The 26,633-nt window shown below is 39.0% G+C and overlaps 1 long non-coding RNA gene across 1 annotated transcript in view; it reads left to right on the plus strand.

Moving 5' to 3' along the window:
* The first annotated feature begins 774 nt into the window (after nucleotides 1-774).
* LOC131997145 (uncharacterized) overlaps nucleotides 775-26,633 on the plus strand; it is a 125,560-nt gene continuing 99,701 nt past the window's right edge. Inside the window, exon 1 of the long non-coding RNA XR_009398088.1 lies at nucleotides 775-1,595. This is a non-coding gene — a long non-coding RNA (uncharacterized LOC131997145). The remainder of the gene's footprint in view (nucleotides 1,596-26,633) is intronic.

A 26,633-nucleotide genomic window follows, 5' to 3' on the forward strand; every position in this document is an offset into this window, starting at 1 on the left:
CAGGACTCGAACCCAGGCGTTCAGGGTCATAGACGAACATGCTAACCTCTGCGCTACCGTGGCCTCCAAATCAAAAAGTTTGTAGCTATCCAATTTTTTCTTCAATACCAGACTGTAAAACTTCCCTAAGAAAATTTTCATCAGTTATTGATTTAGTAACAATTTGTAATTAATGGCAACTCTAACTGTGTGTGAGGCTCAGTTTACGATTAAACAAAACACACCGATCATGATAATCATTACGAATGATAATGACAATCATTATCATGTCACATCTGTGGTACCAAGTGTTTAAACGCGGCCCCTTGCCTAGGTGTGTGTTTGTCCACTACAAAGAGCGAGAGAGATGAACCCCATTATGATCAACGCATTACGTTGACTGCGCTGTAATGATGAGCAAAGTCGATGCCAACGCCAACGCCAATGCTGCCAGTAATGTGTTATACTCCACAAAGACAAAGCGCGCACAAAGTCAGTAACAACAACATTGACGACAACGTAAAGAGAAGAGCCGCCGCTGCAGCAGTAGCAGCAGCAGCAGCAGTAAGAAGTCAAACAAACAACATATGGGAAAAATGTGTTTCATTTGTTTTGTCGTGTTTTAGTCAATAGCGAGATACCGTTTTGAACGGACTTAACAAAAATACTTAATGCGAAGAAGAATTGTCATTAAAGTTGTTGCGGTTCATAACAACAACGACAACAAAAGCGAAAAAATGTTTAACAAAATCACGAGCGTGAGAATTTAAGAAAATAATAATAACAACAAAAACCAAGCAGTGCCTGTTGTACAAAAAGAAAAAAGAAATTATTGAGAAATAAATAATAATCATAATACAAATTAAGAAATGTGTACTAAAGTTTGTGTGGTTTTTACATCTTTATTTGAAAATCCAGTGTTTATGAAAGTCTGATTGCCTGGCTTATCAGTGTTGTTATATAGAAATTGTGTAGCTGCTGCTGCTACGTCCTACGTCCCCAACACAACCACTTGTTTGTAAAATACATGCATATATAATATTACATATATATGTACCTAATTATGTTCTACAACGTCAATCGAGAATCAATGAGATAATCCACATTGCAGTTTCAAAAGCAAAATTTGCCGTTTTTAAATTATTTTTGTCATGAATATTCGTTACTGCTCGTAGTCGCCAAAGTCTTTAGATTTTCAAAAAATTGTCGTTAATTTTACTTTGTATTGGATGTTGTATGATTATAAATATTTATTATCAGTGTTGTGAGTGTTTTCTTTTTTAAATAAACTCTCTCTCTTACATTGCTCACTTAAGACTGTAAGAAGAAGAGGCATAAGAATATGCAAGAAGAAGCAGAATTATGAAAGTGTAAAACATAACGAAGAAGTTCTTGAAAAGCAACAACAACACCATTGAGTTAAAGAAAGTGTAAAAAAAAAGTTTTTCAAAAATTATCTGCCACAGTCAGTTCAATCACATTTTTTTTTTTTTACCAAAAATATATCAAAATTTGATTACACATACACATACACACAGGTCAATAAGGCAGGCTTGACTTGGAATATTTACAATATTTGGTTTCACTCTCTTGCTGTGGATTATTTATAATTACAAGTAAGTACTACAGATAAGTTTTCGAAAGCTTTTTAAGAATGCTTTGGGCATTCATTTCCTTTCATAAATTTCAACATTTATGATGCAATCTGATATTTTGAATGTAGGCTTTTGACTCTGTCAGTGAGACCTATAAGACCTGCGTATCTAGAAACAAGAAAAATCGTGCCAAGTTCGGCCCTGACGAATCTTGGGAACAGACCACCATGAATTGTACCAAAAATTTATACAAATAAACTTAAAAAAAGGCAGGGTAGCGGAGTCGACCGTAGTCTAGTTTTTGAGGCCGGAGTAAAAGTCGGAGCAACGATCCGAACGAGCTATGCAGAAGGGCCGAGAGGGTCTTGCATATGTCATATGACTAGGGTAGACCCAGGGGTCTCAAGTTTAACCCAAAGAAGACAGAACAGGCATATTTCTGTCTTCTTTGGGTTAAACTTGAGAGGAAGACGAAGATGGGCCAATTATTCACATCAAGTTTCCTCAATAAAACGATTTCAATATCTGAGAAGGTCAAATACTTGGGAGTGATCTTGGATAGGAAACTTAATTGGAAGTGTCACATTCAGGAGCGTACTAAGAAGGCTCACAGATGTTGAAAACTATGTAGACGGGCGGTAGGCTTGGAATTGCGCCTGAATCCGAGGATAGTCCACTGGCATGTAGAAACTTCTCCTTAAACTAGGTGTCGCACTGCGGCACGTCGTTCGGACTTGGCTATAAAAAGAAGATTCCTTGTCATTGGGCTTAAACTTGAATCGGACTGCACTCGTTTTGTAATTTGCCCCCGTTCCTTAATCGAATGTTCATGGGCAAATTTGCATTTGCATGACCATAATACAGTCCTGCAGGCAGAGATCCGGGCGACCACGGAATGCGTGAGGTAGTGTGGTACTAATGCGAGGACGTCGAGTGTGAACATCTTTTCAGACAATAAAATAGCCATAACGGCAATAACAACCAGGACGGTAAGGTCACGAACAGTCTTGGAGTTTAAGAAGGAGATTAACGCCTATACTGAGGACGGTACAATCCGCATCATTTCGGTGCCGGGTCATAACGCAGTAAGGGGGAATGAAAAGGCAGACGATTTGGCAATGAAGGCCAGAAAACTGCCGTCGATAAACTTGTGAGGATGAGGAGCACCTACTGTGGCACTACCCTAAATTGCGGGATTGGCGCAGGATTATAGCTAAACGAACACCTTTTTTATACCATCCACCATAGACTAGGGGTATACTTATTTCGTCATTCTGTTTGTAACACCTCGAAATATTCGTCTGAGACCGCATAAAGTATATATTCTTGATCGTCGTGACATTTTATGTCGATCTAGCCATGTTCGTCTGTCTGTCTGTCGAAAGCACGCTAACTTTCGAAGAAGTAAAGCTAGCCGCTTGCAATTTTGCACAATATTCTAATTAGTGTAGGTCGGTTGGAATTGTAAATGGGCCAAATCGGTCCATGTTTTGATAAAGCTGCCATATAAACCGATCTTAGGTCTTGACTTCTTGAGTCTCTAGAGGGCGCAATTTTCATCCGATGGGAATGAAACTTTGCACGACGTGTTTTGTTATGATGTCCAACAAATGTGCCAAGTATGATTCAAATCGGTTCATAACCTGATAAAGCTGCCATATAAACCGATCTTGGGTCTTGACTTCTTGAGCCTCTAGCGTGCGCAATTCTTATCCGATCAGAATAAAATTTTGCACGACGTGTTTTGTTATAATATCCAACAACTGTGCCAAGTATGGTTAAAATCGGTCCATAACCTGATATAGCTGCCATATAAACCGATCTTGGGTCTTGACCTTTTGAGCCTCTAGAGTGAGCAATTCTTATCCGATTGGAATGAAATTTCGCACGACGTGTTTTGTTATGACTTTTAACCACTGTGTCAAATAAGGCTCAAATCGGTCCATAACCTGATATAGCTGCCATATAAACCGATCTTGGGTCTTGACTTATTGAGTCTCTAGAGGGCGCAATTTTTATCCGATTTGAATGAATTTTTGCACAAAGTATTTTGTTATGATATCCAAGAACTGTGCCAAGTATGGTTCAAATCGGTCCATGTTCTGATATAGCTGCCTTATAAACCGATCTTGGGTCTTGACTTCTTGAGCCTCTAGAGGGCGCAATTCTTATCCGATTGAAATTAAATTTTGCACGACGTGTTTTGTTATGATATCCAACAACTATGCCAAGTATGGTTCAAATCGGTCCATAACCTGATATAGCTGCCTTATAAACCGATCTTGGGTCTTGACTTCTTGAGCCTATAGAGGGAGCAATTCTTATCCGATTGAAATGAGATTTTGCACGACGTGTTTTGTTATGAAATCCAACAACTGTGTCAAGTGTGGTACAAATCGGTTCATAACCTGCTATAGCTGTCATATAAACCGATCTTGGGTCTTGACTTCTTGAGCCTATAGAGGGAGCAATTCCTATCCGATTGAAATGAAATTTTGCACGACGTGTTTTGTTACGATATTGAACAACTGTGCCAAGTATGGTTCAAATCGGTCCATGTTTTGATATAGCTGCCATATAAACCGATCTTGGGTCTTGACTTCTTGAACCTCTAGAGGGCGCAATTCCTATCCGATTTTAATGAATTTTTGCACGAAGTATCTTGTTATGATATCTAACAACTTTGTCAAGTATGGTTCAAATCGGTCCATGTTTTGATATAGCTGTTATATAAACCGATCTAGGGTCTTGACTTCTGGAGCCTCTGGAGGGCGCAATTCCTATCCGATTTGACAGAAATTTTGCATGAGGTATTTTCTTCTTACATTCAACAACTGCGTCAAATAATGTTAAAATCAGTTCAGATCCCAGATCGGTTTATATCACAGCTATATCAGGAGCTGCCATATAAACCGATCTGGGTTCTTGACTTCTGGAGCCTCTAGAGGTCGCAATTATTATCCGATTTGAATGAATTTTTGCACGAAGTATCTTGTTATGATATCTAACAACTTTGTCAAGTATGGTTCAAATCGGTCCATGTTTTGATATAGCTGTTATATAAACCGATCTAGGGTCTTGACTTCTGGAGCCTCTGGAGGGCGCAATTCCTATCCGATTTGACAGAAATTTTGCATGAGGTATTTTCTTCTTACATTCAACAACTGCGTCTAATAATGTTAAAATCAGTTCAGATCCCAGATCGGTTTATATCACAGCTATATCAGGAGCTGCCATATAAACCGATCTTGGGTCTTGACTTATTGAGTCTCTATAGGGCGCAATTTTTATCCGATTTGAATGAATTTTTGCACAAAGTATTTTGTTATGATATCCAAGAACTGTGCCAAGTATGGTTCAAATCGGTCCATGTTCTGATATAGCTGCCTTATAAACCGATCTTGGGTCTTGACTTCTTGAGCCTCTAGAGGGCGCAATTCTTATCCGATTAAAATAAAATTTTGCACTATGTGTTTTGTTATGAAATCCAACAACTGTGTCAAGTGTGGTTCAAATCGGCCCATAACCTGATATAGCTGCCATATAAACCGATCTTGGGTCTTGAGTTCTTGAGCCTATAGAGGGAGCAATTCCTATCCGATTGAAATGAAATTTTGCACGACGTGTTTTGTTACGATATTGAACAACTCTGCCAAGTATGGTTCAAATCGGTCCATGTTTTGATATAGCTGCCATATAAACAGATCTTGGGTCTTGGCTTCTGGAGCCTGTAGAGGGCGCAATTCTTATCCGATTTGAATGAATTTTTGCACGAAGTATTTTGTTATGATATCCAACAACTGTGCTGAGTATGGTTCAAATAGGTGCATGTTTTGATATAGCTGTTACCGATCTAGGGTCTTGACTTCTGGAGCCTCTGGAGGGCTCAATTCCTATCCGATTTGACAGAAATTTTGCATGAGGTATTTTCTTCTTACATTCAACAACTGCGTCAAATAATGTTAAAATCAGTTCAGATCCCAGATCGGTTTATATCACAGCTATATCAGGAGCTGCCATATAAACCGATCTGGGTTCTTGACTTCTGGAGCCTGTAGAGGTCGCAATTATTATCAAATTTGCCTTAAATTTTGTACAACGGCTTCTCTCATGACCGTCAATATACGTGTTTATTATGTTCTGAATCGGTTTTTAGCCTGATACAGCTCTCATATATTGTAAATCGATCTCTCTATTTAACCTCTTGAGCCCCTACAAGGCGCAATTCTTATTCGAATTGGCTGACATTTTACACAGGTCTCCAACATATAATTTAATATTGGTCAAAACCGAACCATATCTTGATATCGCTCTAATAGTAGAGCAAATCTTTTCTTATATCCTTTTTGGCCTAGGAAGAGATGCCGGGAAAAGTACTCGACAAATGCGATCCATGGTGGATGGTATATAGGATTCGGCCCGGCCGAACTTAGCACGCTTTCACTTCTTGCTGTCTAAATTATCTCCAGGCAAAAATTTTGCCAATTTTGCCCATGAACATTCCACTAAGGAACAGGGGCAATCTTCTCACATATCAATGAGTGCAGTCCGATTCAAGTTTAAGCTCAATGATAAGGGGCTTTCTTTTTATAGCCGAGTCCGAACGGCGTGCCGCAGTGCGACACCTCTTTGGAGAGAAGTTTTACATGGCATAGTACCTCACAATTGCTGCCAGCATTAGGAGGGGAAAACCACCGCTGAAAATTTTTTCTGATGGTCTCGCCAGGATTCGTACCCAGGCGTTTAGGGTCATATGCGGACATTCTAACCTCTGCGCTACGGTGGCCTCCTATCTCCAGGCACCTTACGCCATTCTTAAAATGGCAGTTTGGAGGGAACTTCTCCAGCCCGCCTGGCTTTCATTATTGTCATGCATGTTGGCTGCTTATCTGCCGTAAATTTTGTGTATTCGTCAGAGCTTTTTCTTGAATCTTTTTCTTGGGCGACGCAATGAACCCAAGTTCTCCGAGTGCAGCTGATAGCGATTGAGGTTGTTAGACGCGTAGCATTATTTAACCTAAGTTTAAGAACCATAACAGCAGCAAACACAAAAATCTATTTATAAAATATTGGGTTGCCCAAAAAATAATTGCGGATTTTTCATATAGTCGGCGTTGACCAATTTTTTCACAGCTTGTGACTCTGTAATTGCATTCTTTCGTCTGTCAGTTATCAGCTGTTACTATTAGCTTGCTTTAGAAAAAAAGTGTAAAAAAGTATATTTGATTAAAGTTCATTCTAAGTTTTATTAAAAATGCATTTACTTTCTTTTAAAAAATCCGCAATTACTTTTTGGGCAACCCAATATTGATGTCAAAGTTTATATTTTTATAACGCCAATTCAAAAATGAATAGACATATCAAATTTTAGCGGCTGTGCTGAGGCGGTCACCTTATTAAATATGCCTTGGATGGGTATAAAACATAGCATTTTTAAGTTCCCGCAGTCGACTTCGGAGTCTGAGTCGGAGTCGAGCAATTTGCCTGGAGTCGGAGTCAAAATTGCTCGATTCCTCCGCCCTGGTTACTACTGGCAACAATCGTGCCAAGTGTGGCACAGGCTATAATACGATCTCCCAGTTTATCATTCAGAGCTCCTAGAATGCGCATTTGTTATCCGATTGCCCTGAAATATTGCATGAGTGTTTCGCTACCACATCCAACAATCGTGCCCAGTATGGTCTTAAACGGTTTATATTGGGTTGCCCAGAAAGTAATTGCGGATTTTTTAAAAGAAAGTAAATGCATTTTTAATAAAACTTAGAATGAACTTTAATCAAATATACTTTTTTTACACTTTTTTTCTAAAGCAAGCTAAAAGTAACAGCTGATAACTGACAGAAGAAAGAATGCAATTACAGAGTCACAAGCTGTGAAAAAATTTGTCAACGCCGACTATATGAAAAATCCGCAATTACTTTTTGGGCAACCCAATAGTTCCAAGTTTTGCGTGATTCGGAAGAAATTTTTGGCAGACTCCATGGTGGTGGAATGCCAAGATTCGGCTCGGCCGTCTTTAACACACTTTTACTTGTTTTTGACTTCAGTTAAATGCCACCCGCAATTAGGATAATTCATTTCAATTGGAATATGATATCTGTGCTCCACATTAGTCACTAACAACTGAAACCACTATTTTGGAACCAATTACCATAAAAAGTATGAAAGAAAATCCAGTTTTTCAATAAATAATTTTTAAATATGCAAATATCTATGCAGTATCTTAGCGATAGTTCTACATTCAACATTCATTCAGGCTTGTCAAATGTATTCAAATCAACTTTCAATAAACCAACATTTGACATAATTCGAACATAAAAGCACAAACACAGCGTCCGGCATTAGGAAAACCAAGTCAAGATTTTCAAAATTCATTCCTTAATTAACGATAATCTTAAGTGCTTCAAAACATTGTTCGTTGTTCCTTCATTATTTATGGTGTTAAAATAATTAAAGCTACACAATAAAAAAAATCTTGATTTAAAATTTATTTACTGCTTGAACAAAAAGTTGATGAAAAAAAAAAAAAAAAAAAAAAAAACCTGAAATTTAATACTCGCTGTGTTAATTTTTGGCAGATTTACAGAAATTTGAACTGAAACAAGTTATGCTAATTTTTTGCTGGGGTTTTTTTGTGGTATTTTATAGAACTCTTTGACATAAGCAATACGTCGGGGAATCAGTTATAAAGTTTTGTTCTTTAATGGTATAATCAGATTTATTTTTTTTTTCATGATTTTGTCTATATGAATGAATATTGGTTTTGTTTTTTTTCGTTAGATAAGGGTATTATAGAGAAAATTATTGGGTTGCCCAAAAAGTAATTGCGGATTTTTCATATAGTCGGCGTTGACAATTTTTTTCACAGCTTGTGACTCTGTAATTGCATTCTTTCTTCTGTCAGTTATCAGCTGTTACTTTTAGCTTGCTTTAGAAAAAAAGTGTAAAAAAAGTATATTTGATTAAAGTTCATTCTAAGTTTTATTAAAAATGCATTTACTTTCTTTTAAAAAATCCGCAATTACTTTTTGGGCAACCCAATATTATTTGAGTAATAAAAGTAATTTAAGAAGTGGTGTTTTCTTATGCTGTGTAAAGCTGAAACAAGTAAAAGCGTGCTAAGTTCGGCCGGGGCGAATCTTATATACCCTCCACCATGGATCGCATTTGTCGAGTTCTTTTCCCAGCATCCCTTCTTAGACAAAAAAAAGGATACAAGAAAAGATTTGCTCTGCTATTAGAGCAATATCAAGATATGGTCCGATTCGAACCACAATTAAATTATATGTTGGAGACCTGTGTAAAATGTCAGCCAATGCGAATAAGAATTGCGCCCTTTGGGGGCTCAAGAAGTAACAAGCAAAAAGGCGTTAAGTTCGGCCGGGCCGAACTTTGGATACCCACCACCTCGGGTATATGTGTAAACCAGCTTTCGTCAAAATCCGGTGCAAAACTCATACCTTATGTCCCATAGCAGAAATATGTGGAGGGGCTTAACTTAACTCTTTGTCCACAATTTCGGCAAAATCGGACAAAAAATGCGCTTTTTATGGCCCCAAAATCTAAAACCGAGAGATCGGTCTATATGGCAGCCAAATGAGGACCGATCTCAGCCAAATTGACGAAAGACGTCGAGGGGCCTAACACAACTCACTGTCCCAAATTTCAGCAAAATCGGATAATAAATGTGGCCTTTATGGGCCTAAGACCCCAAATCGGCGGATCGGTCTATATGGCAACTATATCCAAATCTAGACCGATCTGAGCCAAATTGACGTAGGATGTCGTGGGGCCTAACACAACTCACTGTCCTAAATTTCAGCAAAATCGGATAATAAATGTAGCTTTTATGGGCCTAAGACCCTAAATTGGAGGATCGGTCTATATGGCAGCTATATCCAAATGTGGACCGATCTGAGCCAAATTGACGAAAGACGTTGAAGAGCCTAACACAACTCAATGTCAAAAAATTTCAGCAAAATTGGATAATAAATGTGGCTTTTATGGGCCTAAGACCCTAAATTGAAGGATCGGTCTATATGGCAGCTATATCCAAATGTGGACCGATCTGATCCAAATTAACAAAAGACGTCGAAGGGCCTAACACAACTCATTGTCAAAAAATATCAGCAAAATTGGATAATAAATGTGGCCTTTATGGGCATAAGACCCTAACTCGGAAGATCGGTCTATATGGAAGCTATATCCAAATCTGAACCGATCTGAGCCAAATTGACGAAAGACGTTGAAGAGCCTAACACAACAAAATGTCCCAAATTTCAGCAAAATTGGATAATAAATGTGGATTTTATGGGCCTAAGACCCTAAATCGGAGGATCGGTCTATATGGAAGCTATATCCAAATCTGAACCGATCTGGGCCAAATTGACGGAGGATGTCGATGGGCCTAACACAACTCACTGTCCCAAGTTTCAGCAAATTCGGATAATAAATGTGGCTCTTATTGGCCTAAGACCCTAAATCGGAGGATCGGTCTATATGGAAGCTATATCCAAATCTGAACCGATCTGGACCAAATTGACGGAGGATGTCGAAGGGCCTAACACAACTCACTGTCCCAAGTTTCAGCAAAATCGGAAAATAAATGCGGCTCTTATTGGCCTATGATCCTAAATCGGCGGATCGGTCTATATGGGGGCTATATCAAGATATAGTCCGATATAGCCCATCTTCGAACTTAATCTGCTTATAGACAAAAAAAGTTTCTGTGCAAAGTTTCAACTCAATATCTCTAGTTTTGAAGACGGTAGCGTGATTTTAACAGACAGACGGACGGACAGGTCTAGATCGTCTTAGATTTTTACGCTGATCAAGAATATATATACTTTATAGGGTCGGAAATGGATATTTCGATGTGTTGCAAACGGAATGACAAAATGAATATACCCCCATCCGTCGGTGGTGGGTATAAAAAAGATAAATCAATTTATATGGGAGCTCTATCAGGCTATAGACCGATTCAGACCACAATAAACACGTGTGTTGATGGTCATGAGAAGATCCGTTGTACAAAATTTCAGCCAAATCGGATAATAATTGCGACCTCCAGAGACTCAAGAAGTCAAGCCCCCAGATCGGTTTATACGGCAGCTATATCAGGTTATTAACCAATTTGAACCCTATTTCACACAGTTGTTGGATTTCATAACAAAACACGTCGTGCAAAATTTCATTCAAATCGCATAAGAATTGCGCCCTCTAGAGGCTCAAGAAGTCAATACCCAAGATCGGTTTATATGGCAGCTATATCAGGTTATGAACCGATTTCAACCTAACTTAGCACAGTTGTTGGAAGTAATGGCGAAGCACGTCGTGCAAAATTTCATTCAAATCGCATAAGAATTGCGCCCCCTAGAGGCACAAGAAGTCAAGACCCAAGATCGGTTTATATGGCAGCTATATCAGGTTATGAACCGATTTGAACCATACTTGACACAGTTGTTGGATATCATAACAAAACACGTTGTGCAAAATTTCAAGAGCCAAGATCGGCTTATATGGCAGCTATATCAGGCTATTAACCAATTTGAACCCTATTTGGCACAGTTGTTGGATTTCATAACAAAACACGTCGTGCAAAATTTCTTTCAAATCGGATAAGAATTGCGCCCTCTAGAGGCTCAAGAAGTCAAGACCCAAGATCGGTTTATATGGCAGCTATATCAGGTTATTGACCGATGTGAACCATACTTGGCGGAGTTGTTGGATATCATAACAAAATACTACGTGCAAAATTTCGTTCAAATCGGATAAGAATTGCGCCCCCTAGAGGCTCAAGAAATCAAGCCCCCAGATCGGTTTATATGGCAGCTATATCAGGTTATTGACCGATTTGAACCATACTTGGCACAGTTGTTGGATATCATTACAAAACACTTCGTGCAAAATGTCATCTCAATCACATAAGAATTGCACACTCAAAGAATTCAAGACCCAAGATCGGTTTATATGGCAGCTATATCGGAACATGGACCGATTTGGCCCATTTACAATCCCAACCGACCTACAATAATAAAAAGTATTTGTGCAAAATTTCAAGGGGCTAGCTTTACTCCTTCGGAAGTTTGCATGCTTTCGACAGACAGACGGACGGACGGGCGGACGGACGGACGGACGGACAGACGGACGGACGGACAGACGGACGGACAGGCAGACGGACGGACATGGCTAGATCGACATACAATGTCGCGACGATCAAGAATATATACTTTATGGGATCTTAGACCAATATTTCGAGTAGTTCAAACAGAATGACGAAATTAGTATACCCCCCATCCTATGGTGGAGGGTATAAAAACAAGCAAACATGTAAACCCATCACCCTGCATATCTTCATAATCTTGTAAAATTATATACGAGTATATATTATACTAGCCGAACCGGGACCGCTCCGCTGCGCCTTCTTTCACTCTCGAATTTTATGAGAGCCCCATACGGTCATGTCAGGAAATAAGTCCTGTTTGGGGATGCTGGTACGGCCTTTTAAATATTTCGCGCCAATGTGGATATTATATTGGTGCTCTTCTTCCAAATACCTTTCATTGAAGCCGTATATTGCTATGGTCGGTAAATATGTCCGGTATGGGGGATTGCCATATATCAGATTCGTGCTCTGGTCTCAAATACCTTTCATTTAAGTCCCATATTGTAATCACTGGTTGATGTTTGATTCTTTGGTAGAATTTCAGGACTTCGTTCTGACTCCTGTACAACTCAGTTCGCTCACACTCACGTCTTTTCATTTCCTTCTTCCTTCAGCGGAATCGTTTCTTCTTTCTCCTGATACCTCTAATCTGGCGCGTTCCAACTGATTGCAGGGTCGCTCTACATACCGCATTCTTGGCTTCAGTAGCATCTCGACATTCTTGGTCGTACCATGGATTTCTTGGGGGAGACTTCCGGTACCCAGGTATTGATTTCGCGGCATTTTCCATTAAGTGGGCAATGGTTTGCCACTGCGGCATTATATCATTGGGTTAGTATACCCCCAACCTATGGTGGTCGGTATAAAAAAGCACATTATCAAGTTTTGCAAACGGATGGCATGATAAATATATTGGGTTGCCCAAAAAGTAATTGCGGATATTTTTATTATAGTCGGCGTTGACAAATTTTTTCACAGCTTGTGACTCTGTAATTGCATTCTTTCTTCTGTCAGTTATCGGCTGTTACTTATAGCTTGCTTTAGAAAAAATGTAAAAAAAATATATTTGATTAAAGTTCATTCTAAGTTTTATTAAAAATGCATTTACTTTCTTTTAAAAAAAATCCGCAATTACTTTTTGGGCAACCCAATACAACCGATCTGTATAAAAAAAAATTCTAATCTCGATTAGGGAATATCCCCTCCTAAATTATCGCTTGTAGCTAAGCTGCAGTGTTATGTTCGAATAAAAAGAACATCTAATTACGGGTTAGAGGCTTTACATGGGGAGTCGTGTAAATTTCCTATGACATAACTCCATGCCCTAATTAATAATTTCAAAACGATACTTATCTTTAATGATATTAGAGCCTAGATTCCATTTCGCTATAAATATCGAACTTTGGGTTAAAAATACTAGTTTAAAGTTTCTATTCTTCACTAAAATGTCATTCTTTTGCCAATTGGTTGTGTTGGGGGTTATCAACATTATTTTCCTGACAATTCTAGTTGAAGGCACTCGATTCATGTTTATTTTCGACAGTTCAAGAATCTTTACTGATTGCAGCGAGAGTATGATGGGACTGGACGATATTGTGGATTTAAGCGAAATCAATTTTGATTTTGATGGTGAACTTTTTGACATTAGCGGTAATGTCACCAGCAAAATGGAGGGTGTTGATCCAACAGATCGATTAGATGTAAGTTTTTGCGGCGTATACTTCAACAAAAATGCTAAGCGGAATGCATCAATGACTTCCCACTTACTGTTACTCTCTTTGGAATAGTTGGAGATTGAAGTGTTTAAAATGGCTCGTGGTGCTTGGCAAATGACTCCGTACTCCATTAGAAGAAAGGATTTCTGCCGAACAATGTGGAATACCAATACGCTTTTGTATGAGTGGGTTTTTAAGTATGTGCCTAAAGAGGAGCAGTTATGCCCCACAAATTACAATGTAAGCTTAAATGCTATGAAAGGTAAAGCCTTTGTGATTTTCGTTCTTTTTTATCTTTAAGCATACCTATCACACCATTCCTTTCAAAGTGAATCCAACTATGGAATTTGCCCTGAATATGGAAGGTCGCTATAAGGTTCAGTTTATTGTAAAAATTGTTGCCAAAGATGGCATTCGTCCTCACAAAACATATTGTTTTGTGTCAATTGGTGAAGCTTTTAAGTTGTGATTGTATTTCCGAAAGTGAAATGAATTTGGCATTAACAAGAGAGCGAATAAAATAATCTAATAAATACAATATCCTAACATTATTACAAACAAGTACAAGCGTGCTAAGTTCGGCCGGGCCGAATCTTATATACCCTCCACCATGGATCGCATTTGTCGAGTTCTTTTCCCGGCATCTCTTCTTAGGCCAAAGAAAGGATATAAGAAAAGATTTGCTCTGCTATTAAAGCAATATCAAGATATGGTCCGGTTTGGACCACAATTAAATTATATGTTGGAGACCTGTGTAAAATGTCAGCCAATTCGAATAAGAATTGCGCCCTTTGGAGGCTCAAAAAAGTAAAATAGAGAGATCGATTTATATGGGAGCTGTAGCGGGCTATAGACCGATTCAGACCATAATAAACACGTATGTTGATGCTCATGAGGGAATCCGTCGTACAAAATTTCAGGCAAATCGGGTAATAATTGGGGTCTCTAGAGGCTCAAGAAGTCAAGACCCAAGATCGGTTTATATGGCAGCTATATTAGGCTATGGACCGATTTGAACCATACACGGCACAGTTGTTGAATGTAAGAATAAAATACGTCTTGCAAAATTTCAGCCAAATCGGATAAGAATTGCGCCCTCTAGTGGCTCAAAAAGTCAAGACCAAAGATCGGTTTATATGGCAACTATGTCAGGTTATCATCTGATTTGAACCATACTTGGTACAGTTGATGGATATTATAACAAAACACGTCGCGCAAAATTTCAGCCAAGGCGTATAAGAATAACGCCCTCTAGACGGTCAAGAATTCAAAATCCAAGATCGGTATATATGGCAGCTATATCAGGTTATTGACCGATTTGAACCATACATGGCACAGTGGTTGGATATCATAACAAAACACGTCGTGCAAAATTTCATTCAAATCGGATAAGAATTACGCCCTCTAGAGGCTCAAGAAGTCAAGACCCAAGATCGGTTTATATGGCAGCTATATCAGGTTATGGACCGATTTAAACCATATTTGGCACAGTGGTTGGATATCATAACAAAACACGTCGTGCCAAATTTCATTCCTATCGGATGAGAATTGCGCCCTCTAGAGGATCAAGAAGTCAAGACCCAAGATCGGTTTATATGGCAGCTATATCAGGTTATGAACCGATTTAAACCATACTTGGCACAGTTGTTGGATATTATAACAAAACACGTCTTGCAAAATTTCATTTCAATCGGATAAGAATTGCGCCCTCTAGAGGCTCAAGAAGTCAAGACCCAAGATCGGTTTATATGGCAGCTATATCAGTTATTGACCGATTTGAACCATACACGGCACAGTTGTTGGAAGTAATAGCGAAACACGTCGTGCAAAATTTCATTCCAATCGGATAAGAATTGCACCCTCTAGAGGCTCAAGAAATCAAGACCCAACATCGGTTTATATGACAGCTATATCAGGTTATGGACCGATTTGAACCATACTTGGCACAGTTGTTGGATATCATAACAAAACACGTCGCGCAAAATTTCATTTCAATAGGATAAGAATTGCGCCATCTAGAGGCTCAAGAAATCAAGACCCAACATCGGTTTATATGACAGCTATATCAGGTTATGGACCGATTTGAACCACACACGGCACAGTGGTTGGATATCATAACAAAACACGTCGTCCAAAAGTTCATTCCAATCGGATAAGAATTGCCCCCTCTAGAGGATCAAGAAGTCATGATCCAAAATCGGTTTATATGGCAGCTATATACCAACCGTTCTGCACTGATAGGAAGTATTTGTCCAAAATTTCACCAAAATTTCACTTAGACGTTTTCGCCCATTGTGATACTACAGGAACAGAAGAATGAAGATGACTTCTAGTGCCTACCGTTGAACCATTCCGATCGCTTTAAAAAGCCCAGTAACGGATGTGAAAATTCGCTAAATCAGACAGGTTCTCAAAGAAATGGAAACCTAAAGTAGAACTCCTTCCAACTGCTAGGGCAGGACACACACACAGAAGGTGTTCTATAGTTTCTTCTTCCTCGATGTCCCTACAGCTTCGGCAAAAGTCCTTGCTGGCAACCTTCAGTCTGTCGGCATGTTTTCCGATTAGACAGTGATCTGTCATGGCGGTTACAATGATTGAGAAGTCTGTTGTAGCCAATGATCGCAAAGCAGTAGATCACATAGTTTAGGAATGCTCGCAGCCCCCTCTTTGTGATCATCTATCATTCTTTGTCCTTCGGGCCTGGCCCTGAAAACTTAGCTTACATGTCGTTAGAGGCATACCCACAGGTAAGGTAAGGTAGTTCATAGTCTCGCAAGCTCGTCTGCTATAAAAGTCACTGGGATATCTCTGTGGCCCGGCACACAGAACAGGTGAATTTTGAACTGTTCAGCCATCTCGTTGAGAGATCTTCAACAGTCGAGGGCGATATTTGTGTTGAGAAATACGTTCTCCAGGGATTTAATGGCTGCCTGGCTGTTTGAGAAGATATTTATGCCAATCGTCGTAATGACATTTATATCTTAGCCATTCCACCACTTCCTTAATTGCAAGGATCTCTGCTTGTTACACACTGCAGTGGTAAGGTAACCTCTTCGATATGATCAGTTCTTGATCTCTAGGGTACACCTTAAAGCCCACTTGGTCGTTTAGTTTGGAACCAGAAGCCTATGTAACTTCTGACATATCGTAGTTCCAAACGGTTCTATCGGGAATAGTGGTACAGTAATTTGCCTTTTGTAACACCTCGAAATTTTCGTTTAAGACCCAATAAAGTCTATATATATTCTTAATCGTCTCGACGTTCTGAGTCGATCAAGCCATGTCTGTCCGTCCGTCCGACTGTCGAAATCAAGATTTAGGTCGAACGCGTAAAGCTAGCCACTTGAAATTTTGCACGGATACTTAATATAGATGTAGGTCGTTGGGGGTTGCAAATGGGCCATATCGGTTCAGATATAGATATAGCTACCATATAAACCGATCTCACGATAGACTTCTTGAGCCCCTAGAAGACATAATTTTTGTCCGATTTGGCTGAAATTGTTCCTTTAGTGTTCGGTTATGACTTCCAACAACTGAGCCAAGTACATATCTGTAAGATTTCATCCAAATCGGTTCAGATTTAGATATAGCTCCCATATATATGTATCGCCCGATTTGCACTTAAATGGCCGTAGTTACTACAATTTTCAAACGATCTGTTCGAAAAAGATCGGTTCAGATTTAGATATAGCCCTCATATATATATATATATATATATATATATATATATATATATATATATATTGCCCAAATTTGTATACCCACCACCGAAGGATGGGGGTATATTCATTTTGTCATTACGTTTGCAACACATCGAAATATCCATTTCCGACCCTATGAAGTATATTCTCTTGATCAGCGTAACAATCTAAGACGATCTAGCCATGTCCGTCCGTCAGTCTGTTGAAATCACGCTACAGTCTTAAAAATAGAGATATTGAGCTGTAACTTTGCACAGATTCTTTTTTTGTCCATAAGCAGGTTAAGTTCGAAGATGGGCTATATCAGACTATATCCTGATATAGCCCCCATATAGACCGATCCTCCGATTTAGGGTCTTAGGCCCATAAAAACCACATTTTTTATCCAAATTTGCTGAAATTTAAGACAATGAGTTGTCTTAGGCATCTTCGACATTCTTCTTCAATTTGGCTCAGATCGGTCCAGATTTAGATATAGCTGTCATATAGACCGATCTCTCGATTTAAGGTTTTGAGCCCATAAAAGGCGCATTTATTGTCCGATGTTGCCAAAATTTGGCACAGTTACTTAAGTAAAGACCCTCGACATACTTCTTCAATTTGGCTCAGACCGGTCCAGATTTGGATATAGCTGCCATATAGACCGATCTCTCGATTTAAGGTTTTGGGCCCACAAAAGGAGCATTTATTATCCGATGTTGCCAAAATTTGGCACAGTGAGTTGTGTTAGGCGCTTCGACAGCCATTTTCAATTTGGCTCAGATCGGTCCAGATTTGGATATAGCTGCCATATAGACCGATCCGCCGATTTAAGGTTTTGGGCCCATAAAAACCACTATTTTAATCCAAATTTGCTGAAATTTCAGAAAATGAGTTGTCTTAGGCATCTTCGACATTCTTCTTCAATTTGGTCCAGATCGGGCCAGGTTTGGATATAGCTGCCATATAGACCGATCCTCCGATTTAAGGTCTTGGGCTCATAAAAGGCGCATTTATTGTACGATGTCGCCAAAATTTGGCACAGTGAGTTGTGTTAGGCATCTTCGACATTCTTCTTCAATTTGACCCAGATCGGTCCAGTTTTGGATATAGCTGCCATATAGACCGATCCTGCGATTTAAGGTCTTGGGCCCATAAAAGGCGCATTTATTGTACGATGTCGCCAAAATTTGGCACAGTGAGTTGTGTTAGGCGCTTCGACAGTCCTCTTCAATTTGGCTCAGATCGGTTCAGATTTAGATATAGCTGTCATATAGGCCGATCTCTCGATTTAAGGTTTTGGGCCCATAAAATGCGCATTTATTGTCCGATTTTGCCAAAATTTGGGACAGTGAGTTGTGTTAGGCGCTTCGACAGTCCTCTTCAATTTGGCGCAGATCGGTCCAGATTTGGATATAGCTGCCATATAGACCGATCCGCCGATTTAATGTTTTGGGCCCATAAAAGGCGCATTTATTGTCCGATTTTGCCAAAATTTGGCACAGTGAGTTGTGTTAGACGCTTCGACAGTCCTCTTCAATTTGGCTCAGATCGGTTCAGATTTAGATATACCTGCCATATAGACCGATCGGTCGATTTAAGGTTTTGGGCCCATAGAAAGCGCATTAATTGTCCGATGACGCCGAAATTTGGGACAGTTAGTTAAGTAAAGCCCCTCAACATAAGTTTGCAATATGACACAGATCGGGCCAGATTTGGATATAGCTGCCATATAGACCGATCTCTCGATATAATGTTTTGGGCCCATAAAAGTCGCATTTATTGTCCAATTTTGCCAAAATTTGGCACAATGAGTTGCGTTAGGCCCTTCGACAGCCCTCTTCAATTTGGCTCAGATCGGTTCAGATGTGGATATAGCTGTCATATAGACCGATCCGCTGATTTAGGGTGTTAGGCCCATAAAAATCACATTTATTATCCGATGACGCCGAAATTGGGGACTGTCAGTTAAGTAAAGCCCCTCGACATATTTTTGCAATATGGCACAGATCGGGCCAGATTTGGATATAGCTGCCATATAGACCGATCTCTCGATATAATGTTTTGGGCCCATAAAAAGGCGCATTTATAGTCCGATTTGGCCAAAATTTGGCACAGTGAGTTGTGTAAGGCGCTTCGACAGTCCCCTTCAATTTGGATCAGATCGGTTCAGATTTGGATACAGCTGCCATATAGACCGATCTCTCGATATAATGTTTTGGGCCCATAAAAGGCGCATTCATTGTCCATTTTCGCCGAAATTTGGGACAGTGAGTTATGTTAGGCCCTTCGACATCCCTCTTCAATTCACCGATATCTCGATTTAAAGTCTTGGCTCCATAAAAGACCCATTTATAATCCGATTTCACTAAAATTTTACACAAAGAAGTCTGCGATGTAATTTTTTAAGACATTAAAAACTTCATTCACAATTTGTCTAAAATTTTCTTTAGGAATAATTTTAAATATTTGGGTCTTAAACAGTTGCTCATAATTTTTTGTATATTTCAAAACTTTTTTCCCTTTTTGCCCTTTTACCAATACCACTTTATTTGGTCTCTATTGCAAACAGTTACTTTTGGAATACCCTCACAATCCTATGCAACTAATTGCAAAAACCGCTGCAACTCAAGGACTACCTGTGGTATTCTCAGATAATTTACATTTTAATTTTTCTAAAGTGCAAATATCAAACCGCAGGTGGATTAATAGCTGCTCTGGAAATTCCATATAATTGAAAAGCAAACTTGGGCGAGGCTGGGTTAGGAGAGAAACTAAAAGGCCCCCAATGAAAGATGTGCGATAAAAACGTTGATGGTTGGGTAAAACACCTGATCTGCTCTGCACAAAACCACTAATCCATTAAAATCACAAAAATAAACAAATAAGCAGAGAAAGAAAAAAAAAAAGAAAGAAAAGAAATGAAAAAAAATCCCAAAAATAGTTCAAAGATTGCGAAAGTGTTACAATAAACAGCGCTCTTACCAAATGAGATTCGATAGAGCAAGCTAAGGGGGGTACACTAAAACACACCATACTATATGAAGTGTAAACTCAATTTCCAAGGTCCATAAGCCTACCTATCTTATACTGGCGTTCAAGCACTATAATGAGTTATTAGGATGCTAACGCACCATATATGGTTATAGGTTTTCTGTACAATCTTTTTTTTTGTGGTTAAGCTTTCTTTCATCCTCACACTTGTTTTTGGGGTCAATCCCAAAAAAATCCCCCGGTTTACATATTTCTTTGATGTGGCCTTAGAAAGTGTTAAAGGTATGATGATATGACAAAAAGAAGTCAAAGTCAATTGATTTATATTTGATCAAATAAAGCCATTAATTATGACAGCGGCCCTCAAATAAAAGAAATTCCTCCCATCATATTTGAACATGGTCCACATATATTTTACAAAAAATGAAAAATTTATTTATGAAGAGAAAAGTGTTTTTTTGTTTCTTTTCGGTGCTAACATAAGGTTGTAAAAGGGTGAAAACAATTTTTTAAACAACAGTTGTGGTTATTAAAAGAGCAGTGTTACTATTAAGGAAGTTGTAGAAAATTGCATCAACCGCTTCTTCAAAAAACGTTGGCCTCTCTTTTTAATTTTTACGTACGGGAATAAAAAGAAGTCATTCGGTCCCAAGTCAGGACTTTACGGCGGATGACTCATCAAATCGATGTTTTGAGTGCTCAAAAATGTATTTGTTTGAGCTGATGTGTGAGAGCTCGCAATGTCGTGGTGAAGAGTGGTCCGTCTTCGGCGATTGGTTTTTCTGATTTCTTGGAAGACAACTGGCAAACAATGGTTGTGTACCATTCAGAATTGAACAATAACTGATTTTGGACGACCTTCACGAAATTCGTCTTGGACCTCGGTTGAATTCATCGATAAACACTGGTCCTTGATAAAGCTTCACCGCCAAAAATTGAATTGAGTTCATTGATGCACTGTTGTTGAGTTAATCCACGTCGAAAGTTGTAAACAATAATCGCACGAATATGGTTACGATTTAATTCCATTCTCCGCCCTACCCCCGATATTAAAAAAATTGTATAGCCTATGTTTCCTTCCACACTAACCTACACAATTCCAAGAAAAATTTAATTTTTAAATGTTTGCATATAGTGTTCTGTTATGACATCCAACAACTGTGCCCAGTACGGTCCAAATCAGTCAAGAACCTGATATATCTCGCATATAAACCGATCTCCCAATTTGACTACTTGAGCCTCTGAAAGCCTCAATTATCATCCGATTTGGCTTACAATTTGCGCATAGTGTTATGTCGTGGCTACTGTGCCAAGTACGGTCCAAATCGGTCTATAACCTGATATAGCTCCCATATAAACCGATCTTCCGAATTGACTTCTGGAGCCCCTGGAGGCATCAATTTTCATCCGATTTGGATTAAATTTTGCGCATAGTGTTGTCTCATGTCTTCCAACAACTATGCCAATGTCTTCCAACAACTATCCCATATTTTACCAGAATCCATGGTGGAGGGTTCCCAAGATTCGGCCCGTCCGAACTTAGCACGCTTTTACTTGTTCAGAGATAAAACTGCTGGGAAACTTTTCGAAATACCCAGTAATTTCAAATGTTGTTGCCACATTCACCTTTAGATGTAAAAAAATGTTTGGAAAATTTAATCGATGATGTTCAGAATTGGCGGGCTCATCGGCACTTATTCTCGGACCATCGCTACATTAGGTTTGGAATAGCATAGCCAGCTCCGAACCCAATAAGTTTAGGCAAGAATATTTACATTGTTCAAACATAGAAGACAATGTCAATGGGATTAAAATTGCAATAGTGGGTTCTTTCGAAGATAATTGTTCTCTTCTAGAAAGGAAATCACCGTAAGAAAACCCCTGGATGATCGTGGAGATTCGCAATATTGGGAAAGAGGTCCGACGATTTTATAACAGAGCATATCCTAAAATATTGACAGTTTATTGGGATGTGTATTATACCCGGATCAAGGAATACAATCCATAGCGTCAAGGAATACAATCCATAGCGAACAGATCCATAGCGTTAATGACGGCGCCAAGATGACATAGAGTCTCTCAAAACTCCATGTCCAAATTGAAACTTTGGTAGACGACATGGGAGTGAGAGCAGATACAACGGACACATGTTAAAGTTTTTGATGAAACGCATTTTCCACAGGATACGACGGGACTCACGGAGAAACCAGAATCTAGGAATAATGAAGTCGCTCAAAGGCTTATAATTATCATTAGACTGCCCGGCACGAGACTGTGCATAAAATAAAAGAATCCTTCGAAACCAAGGTGTATGGGGGGCTCTTAACAATGTGCGGAAAATCTGCCTGTTCATGAGGAAGGCGAAGGTGGGCCAATATGAGGCATCACGTTTTCTCAACAGAACGTTTTCGATGTATGACAAGGTCAACTACTTAGGAGTGTTGTTGCACAGGAAAACGAACTGAAAGTGTTACATTGGGATGTTGGGCACTATGTACACGGGCCGTAGGATCGAAAGAGTGCTTGAACCCAAGGATAGTCCACTGGCCCTAAAGGAGCGTAATTAGACCAATACTTACTTACGCCTCAGTAGTTTGACGGAGTTTGATGGAGAAAAGTGCAACATAAGGATAATACAAAGGGGTCCAGAGAACATGTTGTCTTAGTATGGGCGGGGCAATGAGAGCCAAGTACACTAGGGCACTGCCAACTATTTTAGACATCTATGAATACAGCGACCCATAGGCATACAGATACAGACTGAGACAGACACTGCGGCTATGTGACTTAAGTTGATGCGAGAATGGATAGAGGATAAGAGCAGGCCACACCATCGCAGCAAAGCCGAGACGAAGATAGGAAACCTAGAAGGAGTGAAAGAGGTTTTTCGATCGGATACCTGAGACGACACTTGAGGTCGAATGCGAGGCACTGCTGCCAGCGGCACAGTCTTGCATGGACGGAACTGTGGTACTGTCATTTGGAAGTTTATGCTACAAGGACGGATCAACGTTAGAGGACAGAGTGGGCATGGGGGTCTACATTCAGAACCCAGTGACTGACATCAGTTTCCGACTGCCTGACCATAATACGGTCCTAAAGGCAGAAATCCGGGTGCTCATGGAATGCTTGAGTTAGTGTGTTGTTAAAGCATGGAAGTCGAGTCGAGGATTGTGAATATTTTTTGCCATCAGGGTAATAACAATAAGGATGGTAGGGTCACGAGCAGTCTGGGAGTGTAAGAAGCAAATTAACGCCTTCTCTAAAGATGGCACGATCCCCATTGCTTGGTTGCTGGGTCATAGCGGAGTAAGAGGGAATAAGAGAGCAGATTATGAAACTTGGTTAATCCAAAGTCTTTCAGGGCGACGGCATCCGAGTTAAAGGGCGACTAACGCGCATGTTACACTGTGGAACAGCGAAACTGTCGGTAGGACGAGGATACTCTTATGGAGAGATCCGGCTCGTGATATGACGAGGCTACTACTGAAAGGTAGTAAGAATTTGTTTCGTTCTCAAACTTTAATTTCTATAAAAAAAATGGCTAGGATCTCATTTCTACAGAAAATTTTGTAATAATGTATTTCTGTGGAATCTTTTGGTTTAATTTTTTCTATAGATAATTTTATTTAAAAAAAATAAGTTTAAATTTTATTCTATCTAAAATTTAAAAAAAAAAGTATATCGATATCTATGGAATTTTTTCAAAATTGTTTTCCATCGTTTTTTGCGTTTCTTTGGATCGGTCACAAAAATTTTTTCATTTTGTTGTGGGATTAAAATGAAACAAGTAAAAGTGTGCTAAGTTCGGCCGGGCCGAATCTTATATACCCTCCACCATAAAAAGCATTTGTCGAGTTCTTTTCCCGACATCCCTTTTTAGGAAACAAAATATAAAAGAAAAGAATTGCTATTATATTGGGGCAATGTCAAGTTATGGTCCGGTGTGAACTGAATGTTGGAGACCATAGTGAAGTCATAATATATAAAAATTTCAGCCAATTCGAGTAAGAATTGTGTCCTTTAGGGTCTCAAAAAGTAATATAGAGAGATCGGTTTATATGGGAGCTATAAAAGGCTATGGACCGATTCGTACTATATTTGACATGCATGTTTAAGGTCATGGGAGAAGGCGTTGTACTAAATTTCGGCCAAATCGGATAATAATTATGCCCTCTGGAGGCTCAAGAAGTCAAAAACCCCCGATCGGTTTCAATGGGAGCTACATCAGGTTATGGACCGATTTCAAACATATTTTGCACAGTTATTGGAAGTCTAAATAAAACACCTCGTGCAAAATCACCAAATTGGATAAAAATTGTGCCCTCTAGTGGTTTAAGAAGTAAAGACCCATGATCGGTTTATATGGTAGCTATATCAGGTTATGGACCGATTTCAACCATACTCGGCACAGTTGTTAGAAGTCACAACAAAACACCTCATGCAAAATTTCAGCCAAATTGGATAAAAATTGTGCCTTCTAGTGGCTCAAGAAGTCAAGACCCGAGATCGGTTTATATGACAGCTATACCAAAATATGGACCGATATAGCCCATTTACAATACCAACCGACCTACACTAATAAGAAGTATTTGTGCAAAATTTCAAGCGGCTAGCTTTACTCCTTCGGAAGTTAGCGTGCTTTCGAAAGACAGACGGACGGACGGACGGACAGACGGACGGACATGGCTAGATCGACATAAAATTTCACGACGATCAAGAATATATATACTTTATGGGGTCTCAGACGAATATTTCGAGTAGTTACAATCAGAATGACGAAATTAGTATACCCCCCATCTTATAGTGGAGGGTATAAAAACGCAAAACCAGATGAATGAACGGACGGCACGTCGATAAATGTTTATGCTGCAATTCGCACACATTGAAAGGTTACTCTTTGGTAACAAAATATTGCCGGATAACAGGTTTTGACTATTGTGTGTATTGCTGATGCTAGATGTTCTAGATACTTTAGTAAAGATATTGGCGGTAAGAGTTTTCTTCTTTTATTTCGCTTGAAGAAATGTATCCTGATGTGATCCAATGTTCGTCTCAAAGAGGCAAGCTTCTACCATTGTGCAGCTTACTTACTATTGAGTTGGTGGAATCACGTGTTTTGGGTCTTATCGTATTGATGATAAAGCTTTGGTTAGCTTTGAAATCAAGATCTCTGTAACCTGCTCAATGCATTTATAGCACACCACATTTTGCCTTAACTTTTTGAAAAGCAATTTTATTTTGATTTCCATTCTAAAAAGAAGCAAAACCAAAACCCATTGGTTACAGCTGAAGAAAGAAATCGAACAACAACATGAAACAACCAAAATATTTCTTTTTTTATATATATAATATTTTACCAATTTTTTTTCTGAAGAAATTTTGAACTCAATTTCATTTTTATTGAAATTTTGTCAAACTTTCATCTCTATGAAAGATTATTGCGGAGAAAATGTCAAAATTTTACTTCTGTAGGAAAATTTTTTTTAATTATTTCAAATGTGTGCTATTAAAATGGCCACCACTGTCTTACAACAGTGGTTTGGTATTTTTTTTCGGGAAGGGGGGTCACCCACATAGAATTTTCTATGTTTGATATTTGTATGTTTTGATGTTCGCTCCTCATTCAGTGTTCCCCCGCATTTCGTGTTGGATGTTGTGTTGTTGTTGTGGTGTTTTTCTTCCTCTGTTCTGATCTTTTTTGCTCTATGAAGTGGGGCATTTGTAATAATAACAATAACAATAATAATAATATTCATAAATGAGAGCATTAGAAGCAGAAGTAAAGCTGACGTTGGCGCTGGCGGCTACCCATTGCCGTTAGTATGTCGTTATGTTGTGACTGTTGGTGTCGTACGGTTGGTGGGGGTTGTTGTTGTTGCAGTTGCTGTTATTCGACATAAAGATACAAATTATGATTTTGTTGGCGACTTTTGGTTTCATTTCCATAACATTTCATGTGGAGAGTTTTTATTTTCGTTTTTTGGTTTTCTTATAAAGGAAGGGGTTTTGGAGTGAAGGGAATTGAAAAAAAAAGTAAATAAGATTAAAGATTTTTGAATAATGAATTTCGATTCAGGAACATTCCATCATTACTATGAAGCATAAACTCCACAGTTGTTGATATAATTCAAATTTCGCTTTCGTATTAAAAATTATTCTCATTCTAAAAATATCACCCTATGCCTTACTACAGTTCATAGCTGTAATGTTGTATTGGATTTTCTAGTTTCTTACTCTTTCCACAAGCCATAGAAGAACAGAAAAACATGTTGTGGTCGTAGGAGATTTGAAAGTGCTTTTTTCAATTTCTGTACAATCCACTCGTCCGTCCGTCTGTCGTTATGTACATTCATCTATTCCCTCTGCGCTTGAAATGAAACCGAAAGTGTTGAGAAATTTATTGCTTAACTCGTGAAATGTACAACAAGAAAAATCACACATCATCTCCATTTCATTTCATTTCATATTTTTTTGAATTTGTTGTTTGCATTCATAA

This window comes from Stomoxys calcitrans, chromosome 4, assembly GCF_963082655.1.
Source record: "Stomoxys calcitrans chromosome 4, idStoCalc2.1, whole genome shotgun sequence".
Taxonomy (NCBI): Eukaryota; Metazoa; Arthropoda; class Insecta; order Diptera; family Muscidae; genus Stomoxys; species Stomoxys calcitrans.